Raw genomic sequence first — 15,500 nt, forward strand, 5'->3', positions numbered from 1 at the left:
AAAACTGTGAGCCCAAGTCAACTTTTTATCTTTATAAGGTGATTATCTCATAGATTTGTATAGTGACAGAAAGCTAACCCATCTTGTTCATGGTTAAATTGCCTCTTTCTCATGCCTTTCTGGAAGTTTTTTGGAAAAAACAACAATCATAAAAGTGTTGTGTCATTGAGCAGATTCACAGAAAGAATAAAAAGAAACATGACAAGTGCTGTGCTGGGGCTGTAGCTCAGTGGCAGAGCGCTTGCCTCACATGCGTGAGGCCCTGGGTTTGATCCTTAGCACCACATAAAAATAAAGACATTGTGACAATATATAACTAAAAAAATATTTAAAAAAAAAAGAAAAAAAGAAATGTGACAAGTGCTGATTTCTGACAACTTCAGACCATGGCATTGAACTGGATAAGAATCTTCTAGAACTCTAATGACGAAAACTGATGAGCTTGTGAAACTGCTAACCCATCAGGCAGAACAAGAAGTAATCGAAAGAGACTTACAAGAATTAATAAAAAGAAAAGTTATGGGTTTTCATGACTTTTATTTGAAACATTGTTGGTTCTTTTAATTTTCTGTTTTCCAGATTTAAGGAAACTTAAAAACAAACAAAAAACACTATAGTGTACAGCAATCTAGACAAGTGTACTTTTATAAAACAAAAGTTGAAATATTTAACTTTTTCTCCCTACCTGATGCCTCCAGACTTTGTAAACTATATGTGAGCATTCTTATTTTTATGGTAATATGGTTATTTGCATAACTCCAATAAAAATCTGTTCTTTTAATAATGGATTCAGTTGGAAACATTGGCTTTGCCCAGGATGCCATAGTTAAGAATGCACATAGGATACCTGGTTGAAATTGTCATTGCCTGGAAGGTCCAGAAACCTCAAGATACTGGGTACTATGGGCTGGGGATGTGGCTCAAGCGGTAGCGCGCTCGCCTGGCATGCGTGCGGCCTGGGTTTCATCCTCAGCACCACATACAAACAAAGATATTGTGTCCACTGAAATCTAAAAAATAAATATTAAAAAATTCTCTCTCTCTCTCTCTTAAAAAAAAAAAAAAGATACTGAGTACTACAGACAGAGCTTGAAATCTGCCTTGGTTTGGCTTCCCAGCTTTAAAGTTTTATTTGAGATTCCTTGTCAAATTTCCAACAAAACAGCTAGACAGGGTGGCACATGCCTATAATCCCAGCAGCTCAGGAGACTGAGGCAGAAGGATTGCTAGTTCAAAACTAGCCTCAGCAACTTAGAGACCTTAAGCATTTAATCCAGACCTGGTTCCAAAATTTAAAAAATTTAAAAAGGTTGGGATGTAGATCAGTGGTAAAGTATCCCTGTGTTGCAATATGTGAGGGAATCAGGGTAATTCTGGGTGGATTGGGCTGCCATAGAAAAAAACACACAAACACAGAAAATACTGTTTTCGGGGTTCAGGATGGCTCTGCAGCCTCAAGAATCAAGCTCCTATGCTGGAGGGCACAGAGAACCAGGGAGGCAAGAAGCAAGAGGCTGGCAAGAGAAGGAGCACACCCGAACCCCCCCTATTTATTGGGAAGAAGCCATTCATAGAATATTCCACCCAAATAAGGCAAGAAATTGGATTTAGAAGGGTAGAGACTTGCTTGCTGATGTCTTGTGGTCAGCAGATTGACTGACATCTTGGAAAGCCAAACCCATCTCAGGTACTGTGTGGGATCAAAGGCAGAGCCAGCAAAAAGGCACACAGACAACAGACCAGTCCCCTCGTGCGCTCAAATGAGCATAGCTCACACACACAGCCCAGGGATGGCTAGCGACATCCCTGTGTTCAATCCCTAGTATTCTCTCCTCCTCCATCAAAAAATCCCTATTCCCTCCCCTGAGGTGACTTTTATCCTTCTGTTAATCATTTTCTGGCCTTTAAATTTTTTTTTTCACTTTTATTCTTTTATATCTTTATTTATTTATTTTTATGTGGTGCTGAGGATCGAACCTAGGGCCTCACACATGCTAGGTGAGTGCTCTACTGCTGAGCCACAATCCCAGCCCCAATTTTTTTATATATATATTTTATAGTTTTACCACACTGGTATACATCCTTAAACAATATTTCCATTACTTTTGCATGTTTTCAAACATTATATTAATCAGATTGTATATATATTTTTGTGTCTTTGTTTTCTTGACTAAACTTGGTTATATGAGTTATTCATCTTGTTGCATGTAACTGAAGCTACATTGGTTTTATTGTTGAACGATATTCATGCATGAATATACTATAATTTTTTATCTATCCTATTGAGAATGGAAGGCTTCCTGTGCACCTTTTCATACATGTATTCTGATGTGTATGTAGTCACATTTCTGTAACACAACTGCTGGAACACAACTGCTGTCACTGGGTATGTACATCCTCAGCTTTATCAGGTGCTACCAAACTATTTCCAAAGTGTTTTCCTCCCATCCCCCAGTTTACAATCTCACCAGCCTATAATCTGTACAAGAATTCCACTTTCTCCTAATTTTTACCAACATTTGGCATTTACTCCCCCGCCATTTTTATTGTGGTTATTCAGGTGTAGGTATAATGCTCTCATTGTATTTGCGATTTGCATTTCTATGATAACTAATGAGGTTTAGTTGTGTTTTTTGTTGTTGTTTGTTTGTTTTGGTGCCAGAAATGGAACCCAGGAGTGCTTAACCACTGAGCCACATTCATAGCCATATATATATATTTTAATTTTTTAGAAGTAGTTGGACACAATGCCTTTATTTTGTTTATTGATTTTTATGTGGTGCAGAGGATCCAACCCAGGGCCTAGCACATGCTAGACGCTGAGCCACAATCCCAGCCCTCACAGCCTTTATTTATTTATTTATTTATTTATTTTTTATTTTGAGACAGGATCTCACTAAGTTGCTTGGGGCCTCCCTAAAATGCTGAGGCTGTCTTTAAGCTTGCAATCCTCCTGCCCCAGCTTCCCGAGTCACTGAGTTTATAGACATGTGCCATTGTGCCTGGCTTCTTTTTGTTTTTCTTTTTAAATGGGATCTACCTGTGTTGCCCAAGCTGATCACCAACTTGTTCACTCAAGCAGTCCTCCCTCCTCAGGCTCCTGAATAATTGGGACCAGAGGTATGTTCACCATACCGTACTGAGATTTAGTCCCTCTCACTGGCAAGTGGAGTTTCCCGTTTTTGTGAAGTAGCTGTTCAAGTCTTAGGGATTTTTGTATTGGATTGTATGCCTGTTATCACATAAAGTCTCAGTCCACTCACCCCAGGATCAAAGCCGGCTAGTGGAGAGACAGGTGATGGTAGAGAAAGAAGTTTACTGCAATGAGCTAGCCGATTGGAAGACGGCAGGCTCTAAAGGGATTGTCCTAAAGGGCCTTCTTAGCTAACCACAAGCAAATAGCTTAGACAGGAAATTTAAGGAAGTGTATTTTTAGCCCTGTCAGGCGGTGGGTGCCCCAGTAATCATTAATCCGGGTGCCTTTCTTTGATGCACATTTTGACATTATCTGACAGTCACCAGATGTTCTGGGTTCTGTAAATCTAAAAAGAAAGATTACTGATTAGGTCTTATGACTCATATATCTCTTGCTGCTTTTTCCTGTGATGGCCAGCTCTAGTCGTTAATATCTTTTAGGTGTGGCTTTTCTTTAGAATTTAGACTGCTGGGCAAAGGGAAGGAAACCAGAACAAGTTTGCTAAGGGCAATTTGTGAAGGTCAAATGAACTCATCAGGCCTTTTCCGTGGTAAATTCTCTTGATCTTGCAACAGTTATAAAGGTGGCTGTTGATGGAGAGTGGAGTTCTGTGGACATTGCTAAATGCAGTGTAGGTTTTATTGGGGGAGAAGGTTGCATTCAGTGGGTCCTCCCTTTCAGGTGTTCATGAGTCTTCTGTCCTCGAGCCTAGATATGTGACTTTTCAGACAGAAGTGCCATCAAAGGAAGGCACACAAAGATAAAGAAAAACCTGATATCAGGAGATGATTTAATGGAGGGCATTAAAAACTGTCCAATTCTTGCACAAGGCCTTGGGTTAATTATTACCAAGAAGCAGAGTAGAACAGGGGTTAATCAAACCCCTAAACTAGTGAGTCCCTTTTAATCAGTGCTTTGAAAAATTTCAAATTCCCATTAGACCCATTAGCTCATCTGGAAATTACTGTTAACTTAGAAATGAGCCCAATGAGAATTGGATTCTCTGAACAATCCCCTGTAGGAATACATCTTCCCTTCCCTTAAATAAAGATGAAGTGGAGGACAGAGAGGAAAGTAGGAGAAACTTAATTGCAGTTTCCAAAAAGTAAGCTGCAGGGGCATCTCTGCATGTCTTTAAACATTGTTTCAGAAGAGCCAACAGACTGACTCAGCAATATCGTGACTGATAATTAATCTCTGAACACTTTTTCTACAAAGAGGACTAATCCTGAGTTTTCGGTTTTCCTTTTAATAATACTTGAACTGGTCGGAATTTGGCAAAGCATTATATTCCAAACACAATTGGAATTACAGCTTTTTATTTATTTATTTTTTTTTGGTGCTGGGGATTGAACTCAAGGCCTGGCATATAACAAGTTTACACTCTATCCGTGAACTACATCCTCAGGCCCTGGAATTATAGTTGTTGTTGTTTTAATATTTTTTTAGTTGTAGATGGACACAATATCTTGATTTATTGATTCTTATGTGGTGCTGAGGATCCAACCCAGTGCCTCATCTTTGCAAGGCAAGTGCTTTACCACTGAGCCATAGCCCCAGCCCTTATAGTTGTGTTTTTGAAACAGGGTCTCACAATGTTGCCCAGCCTGGTCTCCAACTCCTGTGCTCAAATGCTCCTCCTGCCTCTGCCCAGAGTGCTGGAACCACAGGGGGGCGCCACCACACCCAGCTCAAATTACAGCATTTAATCGGATCCACTGGGCAGTGATTCTCTGTTCTCTTACATAGGATATTGTTTTTCCAGAGGCTTGAGCAATAGGCACTGAATAAATGAGTGAACAAATGATTTAGGGGAACATTGATGAGAATTGAATACTAATAGCCTGGTAATAGAAGGAAACCAAGATGATGCTTAAAAGCTACAAAGTTTGAATTGTTCAAGATAAATGAATTCTAGAGTTCTACTGCACAGGAAAGTGCTGGTGGATAACAATATTGTATTATATACTATTTTTCTTTTTTCTTTCTTTCTTTCTTCTTTTTTTAAAATTTTTTTAATTTTAATTTTTTAGTTTTCAGCGGACACAACATTTTTGTTTGTATGTGGTGCTGAGGATCGAACCTGGACCGCACGCATGCCAGGCGAGCGTGCTACCACTTGAGCCACGTCCCCAGCCCAGGGTTTAGTGTTCTTAACACAGTAATAATAATAATAACAATAATAGGGTGGGGTGAGAGGAAACTTTGGGAAGTGGTGAATGTCTGTGGTCTTCATGGTGGTGATGTTTTCACAAATGGATCTTGTCCCTAAACTCATTGAATTATATGCATTAAATATGTACAGTGTTTTGCAAGTCAATCTGTAAGGTGAATTAAAAAAAAAATAATGCCTATTACTATGTGAACACATCCAAGCACAAACATTGACACTGATTTAATTTGATCATATCTATGGCTTTTCAGGGGAAAAGATGCACAAGTTCTGCCTCTTAGAAGATAGTGCACATAAGTAACTAATGAGCATGAAAATAATTTTATAGCCATAAATCACAAGCAATGAATTTAAAGGGAAAGTCTTAGTTGTTACGGGCAAAAATTGCCTGTATTTCCCTTTTCTATTTTGTAACATCCCCTGACTTAGAAATGCCTCAAATATGCTCTTTACAAAAAAGATTCTCAAACAATATCCAGAGAATGAACATCACATCACTTTGAAATAGTTTACCAGGAATTCTAATTCAATTCAGTGAAAATAAATACATACTTTGCAGTTTTCCTTTTCTTTCTTTATTTCTTTTCTTCTTTTCCTGTTGGAAATCAGGTGGGAAGTGTATTTGTATTTATCTTTGTGTTCTCAGTACAGAGTATGTCACTTGGTACATAATAGAACTTGCTCACATTGAAAGGATGCAAGAGTCAATCCTATAAAGAAGAGTTGGGGGAACTGAGCCTGACTAACTTGGAGAAAGAGAAATCTTTGGAGAGGGGGACAAGATTGTCATCTTTGGATATTAAAGGCCCTCACATGTGGCAGAAGAACAGAATGAAAACACTATGTGGATATTTCCAATAGACAGAATTTTATTCATTTATCAGTAGAAAAACAGTTTGATCTTAAAATTTTCATCCCTCTCAGCCCTAAGGATTACTGTCTGAGTTCCCTGATTCAGCAGAAAAACTTTGGCATCTCTGCTTTCTGAAGAATGATGTTTTCTCTGGGTCATTATATATACATTTCAAGGCCTAGGAGTCCATGACTATAATCATCTAAGAGTAATATACAGTCCTACCTTTGTCTATAAGAAGAAGATCTAAGACGTGGTGAGACATAAATCAATTTCAGGGCAACCTAAACCTTCACAGCATTGCCATTGATGGGTGTCATATTATCTGGGTTTCTACAAATCAATCTGAAAAATTAGTCTATAGAGACAGTGATATATCTTATGTCCTTGGTATTATTTGTGTATTACCTTATTATCAATATATATGTTATTTGGATTAAAATATTAGTTTTACCTTGAGTTCTGTTGGAATAATAAAAATCTCAACTATTATACTATTATTTCACATCAATCTTTTCTGCTATAAATTAAGACCCATTTCTTACCCGGGAAATGGAGATAAATTGGAAAGAAGTGCTATGAATTAGAGAGACAGACCCAGAATAGGAATAGAAAGTGTTTTCACCTGAGTCTGTTTCTTTTTTTTTTTTTTTTTTTTTTTTAAATGATGGGGCCAAGAGACGCCCAAATAAACCTTTCTCCTTTTATTTATTTTTTTTTTAAAGAGAGAGAATTTTTTAATATTTATTTTTTAGTTTTCAGCGGACACAACATCTTTGCTTGTATGTGGTGCTGAGGATCGAACCCCGGCCGCACGCATGCCAGGCGGGCGCGCTACCGCTTGAGCCACACCCCCAACCCCTGAGTCTGTTTCTGAAGCCTTATATAATCTTACGTAAATCATCTAATTTAGCATCTCATCATTCTACCTATAAAATAATGTTAATAGGAGAAATTTACCATATTCTTCCTGTTGGAAGATGGAGTTATATTTTAAAATCTTGGTATATAACATCAAATTGTATTAATGGAAATAAGTAGTGTGAAATGACTAACTTGGACTCATATAGTCATATTCTTCAGAAAGAAATTGTTTTCTCAGTGAACGGGACCATGCGGGACTTGGCTTTGGAGGGCTCAGTGGCTGACTTTTGCAGACTGAAAGGGCTTGGATGGAAATGTGGCCGATTTGAGGGATGACCCAAAAAATGGGAGCAATTCAACTGCAGCCACCCATCAGTTCCACAGTGCCTCATGACCGATGGAGCAGGGGAAAAAGTCAAAGTTAGAAAGCTTGGGTTCGTTCTGGCTCAAAGCCAACTGACAACAACCCTGAGAAAAATAATTTAGCCTCCCTGGGCTTCTGTTTCTTTGTACATCTATGGAGTTTGAACTAGATCTATACTACTCATAGTAGCCACCAGCCACAGGTGATCATTGTGCACTTGAAAGGTGGCTAGTGCCATTGAGGAGGAACCAAATTTTATATTTGATTTCCTCTTAATAAATTAAAAATTAGAAAACTTGAGCAGTGTAACGTATTTTCTTCACATACAAGTTAGTAATTTTGGGGGGTAGGGATGTGGATCAGAGGTACAGCGTTTGCCCAGCATGCATGAGGTCCTTGGTTCAATCCCCAACACCGCAAAAACCACAACCAAATACAAAAACAAAAATGAACTTTGGTAGACCTACATTTCATTTCAACTGTTGACAATTTAGTGTCCTTACTGAGATGTGTTGGGAGTCTAAAATGTATACCAAATCTTAAAGACAGTATGCCAGTTTATTTATAAACAATTTCATTAATTTTTTTTGTATTGATTACATGTTTAAATTGGTTTAAACATGTAAAGACATTAAACATGTCTATTGGCTTAAATAAAATGCTATTAAAATTAAATTTACCTGTTCCATTTTAACTTTTTAAAAAAACATTTATTTAGTTGTATATGAACACACAGTATCTTTACTTTTATGTGGTGCTGAGGAAAGCACTTTACCACTGAGCTACAACCTCAGCCCTCCATTTTAACTTTTAAAAAATATGGTTACTAGAAAAATTTCAGTGATGTGGCCCACATTGTATTCTATTGAATAGTGACAAGCTAGATTATCTCAATGCATCTTCCAACAATAAAGTTCATCTCTGAGTGGTTTGCCCATTCCCTCTCCCATACTGCAGATTGAATTCAGGGGTGCTTTAACACTGAGCTACTCCCCGAATTTGTGATCCTCCTGCCTCAGCCTCTTGAGTCTCTGGAATTACAGAAATGTACCACTGTGCCTGATTCTCTGAGTGGTTTTGATCATGAATTTTCAAAATAGAAAATGCAAATCATAACCACCTACCCTTCTAGCAGTGTAGTTCTGGGCAAATGGCTTAATCTCACTGGGCCTCAGTTTCCTCATCTGAGAAATAAAAAAGATGTACATTAACTTCATAGTGTGCAGGGCGGGGGATGTAGCTCAGTGACAGAGCGTGTGCTTAGTATGTGCATACAAGTTTCTGTGATAGGGATGTGAGTGGTGAGAACAAGGGAATAATTCTATTAACTGGGCCCACTGTGCTTTCTTTTTTTAAAAAGCAATTTACCTTCAGCCCTGCCTGGCTTAAGTCAACAGGATATGTTACATTCCTCAGTAAACTACCTGTTATCTGCAGGCCTGAAATGTCAAACTGCTCATGATAAGAAGAACACAAGTTACCCTGAATCGGGGTGGAGGGGGTGGAGGGGGTGGGGGGACAGGACTTGGGAACATTTCATAGAACAGATCCCAAAACACAGAGAAATAGGATAATTCACTCTAACCATTAAAAATCTGTAAGAACTAATTCTAATTACCTTTCTTTCTTTTTTTTTTAGTGCCAGGGATTGAACACAATCCATGTGCATGTGAGGCAACCACTCTATCAACTGAACTATATCCCCACTAGTTCTAATTAGAACCAGTCAGTATGGGCCAAAGTGGCCTAGAGTTGAATGTTAGTGGGGATTTGAAAATCTGATGTCATCCCACTGTCAGTTAAAAGTCAAGAGATGGACCTGGGTAGGCGTTGCTGGAAACCTCCCTGGGATCCCAATAAAACTGGAGGGCAGGAGAGTTATATCTTCCCTATCTTCTCTGAGAGGAACCCACTCTCTCCCTTTTCTCCTTCTAGTAAACTTATGCCTGTCATTCTGAGTGACATATCTGAAATCTTTCTGATTTTATTGTAAGAACTGGGGTTTGCAGTGGGGGAAGGGTTGCTGTGCTGCCTCAGTTTTCTGGCAGATCCCAAACCTGTAACACTGGGTTCTGTTCTCAGCACCGGGAAAAGAAAGGAAGAAAAAAAGAAAGAAAAAGAGAGAGAAAGAAAGGAAAGAAGGAAAGAAAGAAAGAAAAAGCATGTGTAAGGTGCCAAAGTGCCTGTGACCATGTTAAAATAAGTTCTCCCCAACTTTCCCATTTCTCTGATTGTGGTTTCTAATACCCATGAGAATCAAGAAAGGAAACCAGGACATGAGGGTTTTAGCACAAGCACCAGCCCTTAGGAAGAGCCAAGGTGAGAAGAGGTTTAGGAGGTCGAGGGAGCATCTGGCTTGTCATGTCTATTAGCCGTGTGCTGGTTTGGCCCTGGGCTTGTCCAGACACCCACTTTCTATTCCTGTAGCTCATGTTTTTCCTTCCCTTTACTGTTCCATTTTTCCTCTGACAGACTTTCGAATTAGTTATTCCTAATAACTAATATGACCTATCTCAGAGGGCACTAGTTTCAGTTCTGCACTCCACTGGGTCACTGAGGTGGGACTCCTCTGTGTGTCTCATAAGGATCAACTAAGGCACCTGAAGCCATTGATATCCTCAGCCCCCTCCAGAACAGAGATGCTCAAAAGACCCTGATGAACTTGGCACAAAGGTTCTCCTTAGAACATGAGAAGAAATCACCAAAGCAATAAAAAAAAATAAATACACATTTGACCATCATTTTGTTTTCCTATTTAACACCAAACCAATCAACTTCAAGTTCCTGGGAAGAAAAAGCAAAAGGAAAAAAACCAACCCTTGTGGATTTCTGCACCAACTGCTCAATGGACTGTGGAGCATCTGTGTTCAGTGCCACCACCAGCCACCTCTCAACCACCTGGGATCTGTGTTTTGGGAGCAAGACTGGTAGGTACAAAATCTTGCTTTGATGTAGTGGTAACTGCTTTCCAAAGATGCTTCTGCTACACAGGAACACTGCAAGCAGGAGTGACAGTGGGCAGCTGAACCCTGGACCTGCTGCTCAGCCTGAAGAAAGCTATGGATGTCAAGCCGGATGGATAGAGCTCTAGGGTTTTATTACTTGCCCAGCTTCCTGCAACTTTTTGCACATACCTGTATTCCTGCACCATCCCACTTAATTATTTCTTTATAGCTCTGTCACTAGCAGGAATATGGATCCTCTGGAAGAACCACGATATTACAAACTCCTGGGGTCACCATGCACATGGTAGCTGGTGTGAGTAGTGACTTGGAGGCAGGGTTGTACTGCCTGAGCTGCCCTCTGCAGCAGCTCTGCCTGGGGATGGGCTGGAGTGGGCCATTAGGAGACTGGTTTTCTTTTATCCTGACATTGATCCAATAAATATTTTTGAATGAATGACACTGGCCTTACAATTTATTTTGAGTTGATTTGAGTTGTATTTTTCTCTTTTCTTCCTTTCTTTTCTTTTTTATTTTGAGACAGGGCCTCACTAAGTTGCCTAGGCTGGCCTCAAACTTGCGACCCCAGGCTTCTCAGTTGCTGGAATTACAAGCATGTACCACCCCACCCAACTTATCTTTTTAATCAATTAATCTTTTCATCTAGTCAATTATCCTATTAGTATGAGAATCTCCCCTATTCATTCTGAAGGACCTTTGATTTTAATAGATTTATTTATTTGCTGGGAACTGAAGCTATGCTAGGCAAGTGTTCTACAGCTAAGCTACACTCACTTCCAGCCAAAAAAGAGTCCAAAGGCTCTATTGGATCTTTTTTTTTTTTTTTTTTTTTGGTGTGTGTGTGTGTGTGTGTGTGTGTGCTTTTGGGGATGCTAGGCAAGCACTATACCATTAAGCCATATCCCCAGCTCAATAGATTTATGTTATTGATATTTCTTTTGCATCCAGCAAAACTTTTAGGGAGGTGAGTTCATAGTAGCCCCTTATGTGAAAGGGGCTGGGAACATTCAGCCTGCTTCCCGCTGCTGTAGTCTTGTAGGGTGTGGTAACTGGTGTGGAAGGCTGGTTTGGTCCACGTTTGACCCACTTTCGATGCTAAAGAATAACTCAGTGATCTTCTGGCTTCATTTTCAGTGTCACAGATGTGGCTCTCAAAAAGAAATCAAGTTTATATCTTCAGAATAAATATAATTGAGTTGGGTCACAGCTGCAGCAATTCTAACCAGAAGCAGATTCACAGTATGTGCACAAAATGGAAATGAATTCAACTGATTTCCCTAATGCAAACTATAGAGCCTGAGGAGTGGGATTGTGGGTGGTTATCTGTCTTGGATTCTTCTCATTTCTTGAATGCATATTTCACCAACGAGAAATCTATCCCAGAATACTAATGGAACCAGGAAAGGAAAGCCCCCTGCCTGTGCCCTCAAACCTGGGTTTTCTACTTCCAGTGGAGAAATCGTTTTATGAGCACTCACTGTGGGCCAAGTTTGGAGTAGCCTTAGGAGTTTTCATTCTTTCCTTTCACCTTGGGCTGAGGCCTTAATTGCCCCTGGGGTGGGTTGGGAGGGCAGTTGGACACATCCTCCTTACAGCTCTGAAGAAATGAAGGTCCTAGGCTGGAGTTTGCCTGATCTGCTTCTGAAGGGTTATGGTGGACCTAAAGTCATGTTGAAAATCTCTTGTTTTTGACAAAGCCTAGCTTTCAAATTCCACTGTGTTGCTTCAGACTTCCAGATCACAAGTTTGGCTGTCAAAGACTGAACATTAGCACACCTATTATAAAAATCCTACCTCTACTTCTCCCTGTCTGCGGTCACTGAGAGCTGTGTGTCTCAAGACCACACCTAGAGATGCAAAAATAAATAAATAAATAAATAAAGGCCATGAATATATTTCATTAATGTTACGCTGTAATGCCAAAATTTACATTAAGTCAAGAGACTCAGCCAACTCTTGGTGACGATTTCATGGAGAAAAGAGGCTGTTCTCCTTGGAACAGTCTGTCTGCTGCTTTTTTTTTTTTTTTGGTACTGAGGATTGAACCCAGGGGTGCTTTAACCACAGAGCCACATCTTCAGCCTTTTTTATATCTTATTTAGAAACAGGGTCTCACTGAGTTGCTAAATGGCTGAGGCTGGCTTTGATACATTGATCCTTGCTTTTGTCATTTAGAATCTGGTTCAGGCTTATGACTATACAACTTCCTTTGCTGCTTTTCTTCTGTATCTTGGCAGGCAAACATGGCCTAGCTAGTTCAGCTTGGACAGATCAGATGGGGTAATGCATGAAGTTGCTGATGGCTTGTGCCAGGTGGCTGCAAAGCTGTGCTCTGGGAATAAACAGGTCCTCAGAGGGAGACCTGTTTCCTTGTTGCCAAAAGTTAATGGATGTCTGACAATTTAACTGCCAATATTGCCAGATAGTTGGCTTCAATGTATGGTTAATAATTCATAATTAATTATGATTAATAACTTCTATTCAGGTATACCAGTTGCTTCGACTTATGATTAATAATTGGCACAGAGAGCAAATTTGATTTTCTGCCCTTTTGCTTCTTTCTAGGTCACTTAGAGTAAATCGATGGGCATGGTTTCCTTTATCATCTTTATGAGTGCAACGGTACCCTCTTATCTGTGGCTTTGCTTTCCGGTTTCAGTTACCAGCAGTCAACAATGACCTGAAAATATTGAATGGAAAATTCCAGAAATAAACAACGGCTACATTTTAGATTGTGCACAGTTCTGAGTACTGTGATGAAATCTTGTGTCTTCTTGCTCTGTCCTGCCTGGGACTGAATCATCCCTTTGTGCTGTGTACCTACCTGTTAGTTCGTAACCATCTTGGTTATCAGATTGACTACATGGAATGGCAGAGTTTGTGTTTGGGTTACCCTAACGCGGTAGCTGAACACCACATCACAGTGCTTACGTCATCCATCTCATTTTATCTTGTAGGCACGTGTCCTCTCCCAACATCATAGGAAAGGTGAGTACAGTACAAGAAGATATTTTGAGAGAGAGACAGAGACTTCATTCACAGGACTTGTATTACAGTATGGCATTATAATTGTTCTTTTATTACCTACTGTTTTTAATCTCTTACTGTTCCTAATTGATAAATTTTATCTATGTATGCATAAGAAAAAGTACATGCATCGGGTTTAGGACAATCTGGTTCCATGCTTCTACTGGAGGTCTTAAGATGCAATCTCTGTGGATAAGCGGGGACAACTATATGTGACTGGGTCAGATTTTCTGTAAAAAAAGGCAGAAAATAGGAATATTTAATATTTTGGTGAACTTTTGTTTTTAAATCTAAATGGTTTAGGAATGTACTATTTCAGAGACAACTATTTCCGTTAATAGAAACCCAACTCCATCTAACAGTGACCTGCTTTTCTGGCAATTTATTTATTCACATGGTAGTGTTACCGCTGTCGCTCGGTGACGAGTCCTTGCTTCCCCAATGTTGAAGAATAACACCAGAGAAGCCTGCTGAGGCAAGGTCAGAGTGGAAAATAGAAGTTTATTAAAGGACAGCAGAAAAGACTTCTCCCGAGGAAGAAGGGGATCCAAGAGGTGGAATCCGTGGAAGTGCGGTTGTTTCCCCTTTTTATAGTTCTTTCGTGATGGAATGCAGGTAGGAAGGCCGGAGGGGTGGGACACAGGTGGGCCAAAGAAGTAATCTGGGCAGGAAGGACTTTTGAGTCAGCATCTTCAAGTTTGCTGGGGGCTGTTCATTAATACTTCTTTGGGATGGGCTCTGGCCTTGGGCTTTTCCTGGACTTCATTAACATTCCAAGAGTTGTTCAACTTTTCCCGGAATTCATTTTCAACATGGCCTCCATTTTAGATCTCACTCGATATTAGACCGGATTTACCTAACTACACTGACTACCTAACTTTAAATCTGACTTCAGTAGGGAAGTACATTTAGTCGTGCATTGGCTTCAGGCACAGCTGGATCTAGGGTTTCCACATTATCATCCTCAATACTTTTCGCTCTTCCTTTTTACCTCTTGTCCTTTTTGCCTCTTGCCTTGTTCTAAAGGCAAGTGCCCCTCATGTGATAGGCAAGATGGGTAATAGTAGCCCTGCACCAAATTCTCTAGCTTAGCCATCCTGAGTGAAAAATTGTCCCCTTCTATTACTTTTGGAGAAAATTCTCATTTGCTCCATTTGGACCATGAGTTTACTTTTGGGGCAGACCCCATGGCCGTGGGGGTGACACAGATGAACTATACAGTCTGTGTCCAGTGCTCCTACCTCTGGTGGGGATGCCAGACTCCTACAGCTCAAAGGTCCCTAGGACACATGGGACTAGGAAGGAGTTTCTCTAAAGGACAAAAGAGAAGGGAAAATCACATCCAGATGAGAGTTGTAATCACCACAGCCTGCAAACGATCTCACCAAATAAATCCCTCTTATTTTACCAGATCCTGCCTTTTTTTTTTTTTTTTTTTTTAAACTTTCTGGGTTTCTGTGGCTTTGGGAAACTTCCTTAATTCTCTTTTACCTCTAACATCTTCTGGCATTCACATGCTGAAGCACCAATATAAAAATTAATCCCATGTTCCATGAAATTATTTTTATTTAATAAATGCATTTTAAATGTTATAAATGTTTTTTTTTTTTTTTTGATGCAGCTGGCTCCAAAAATGATAACCAAGTGAATACAAATAATATCATGTTTTTAAAAATAAGGTTTTGGCTGGGTGCAGTGCCACATGCTTGTAATCCCAGTGGTTGGAAAGGCTGAGGCAGGAGGATTGCAAATTCAAAGCCAGCCCCAACAACTTCGTGAGACCCTCAGCAATGTAGGGAGAACCTGTCTCAAAATAAAAGGGGCTGGGTGGTGGTGAAGTGTCCTGGGTTCAATGCCCAGTTTAAAAAATCAATTAACTTAAATGAAAAGAATATATGAAAAAAATAAATAAAAGAAGATTTTGCTCAGTACCCAGAATGAGTATTTAATAATATTTGTGGATTTGTTTTGTGTTTTATTGTCCACAAAAGATGACCAGCTCCTGCAGGTTATGGGTCCTGAGCTCTCTAAATGCCTAGAGCAGCACCACATTTAAAAAA

This window comes from Callospermophilus lateralis, chromosome 10 (genome assembly GCF_048772815.1).
Source record: "Callospermophilus lateralis isolate mCalLat2 chromosome 10, mCalLat2.hap1, whole genome shotgun sequence".
In the NCBI taxonomy this organism is placed as follows: domain Eukaryota; kingdom Metazoa; phylum Chordata; class Mammalia; order Rodentia; family Sciuridae; genus Callospermophilus; species Callospermophilus lateralis.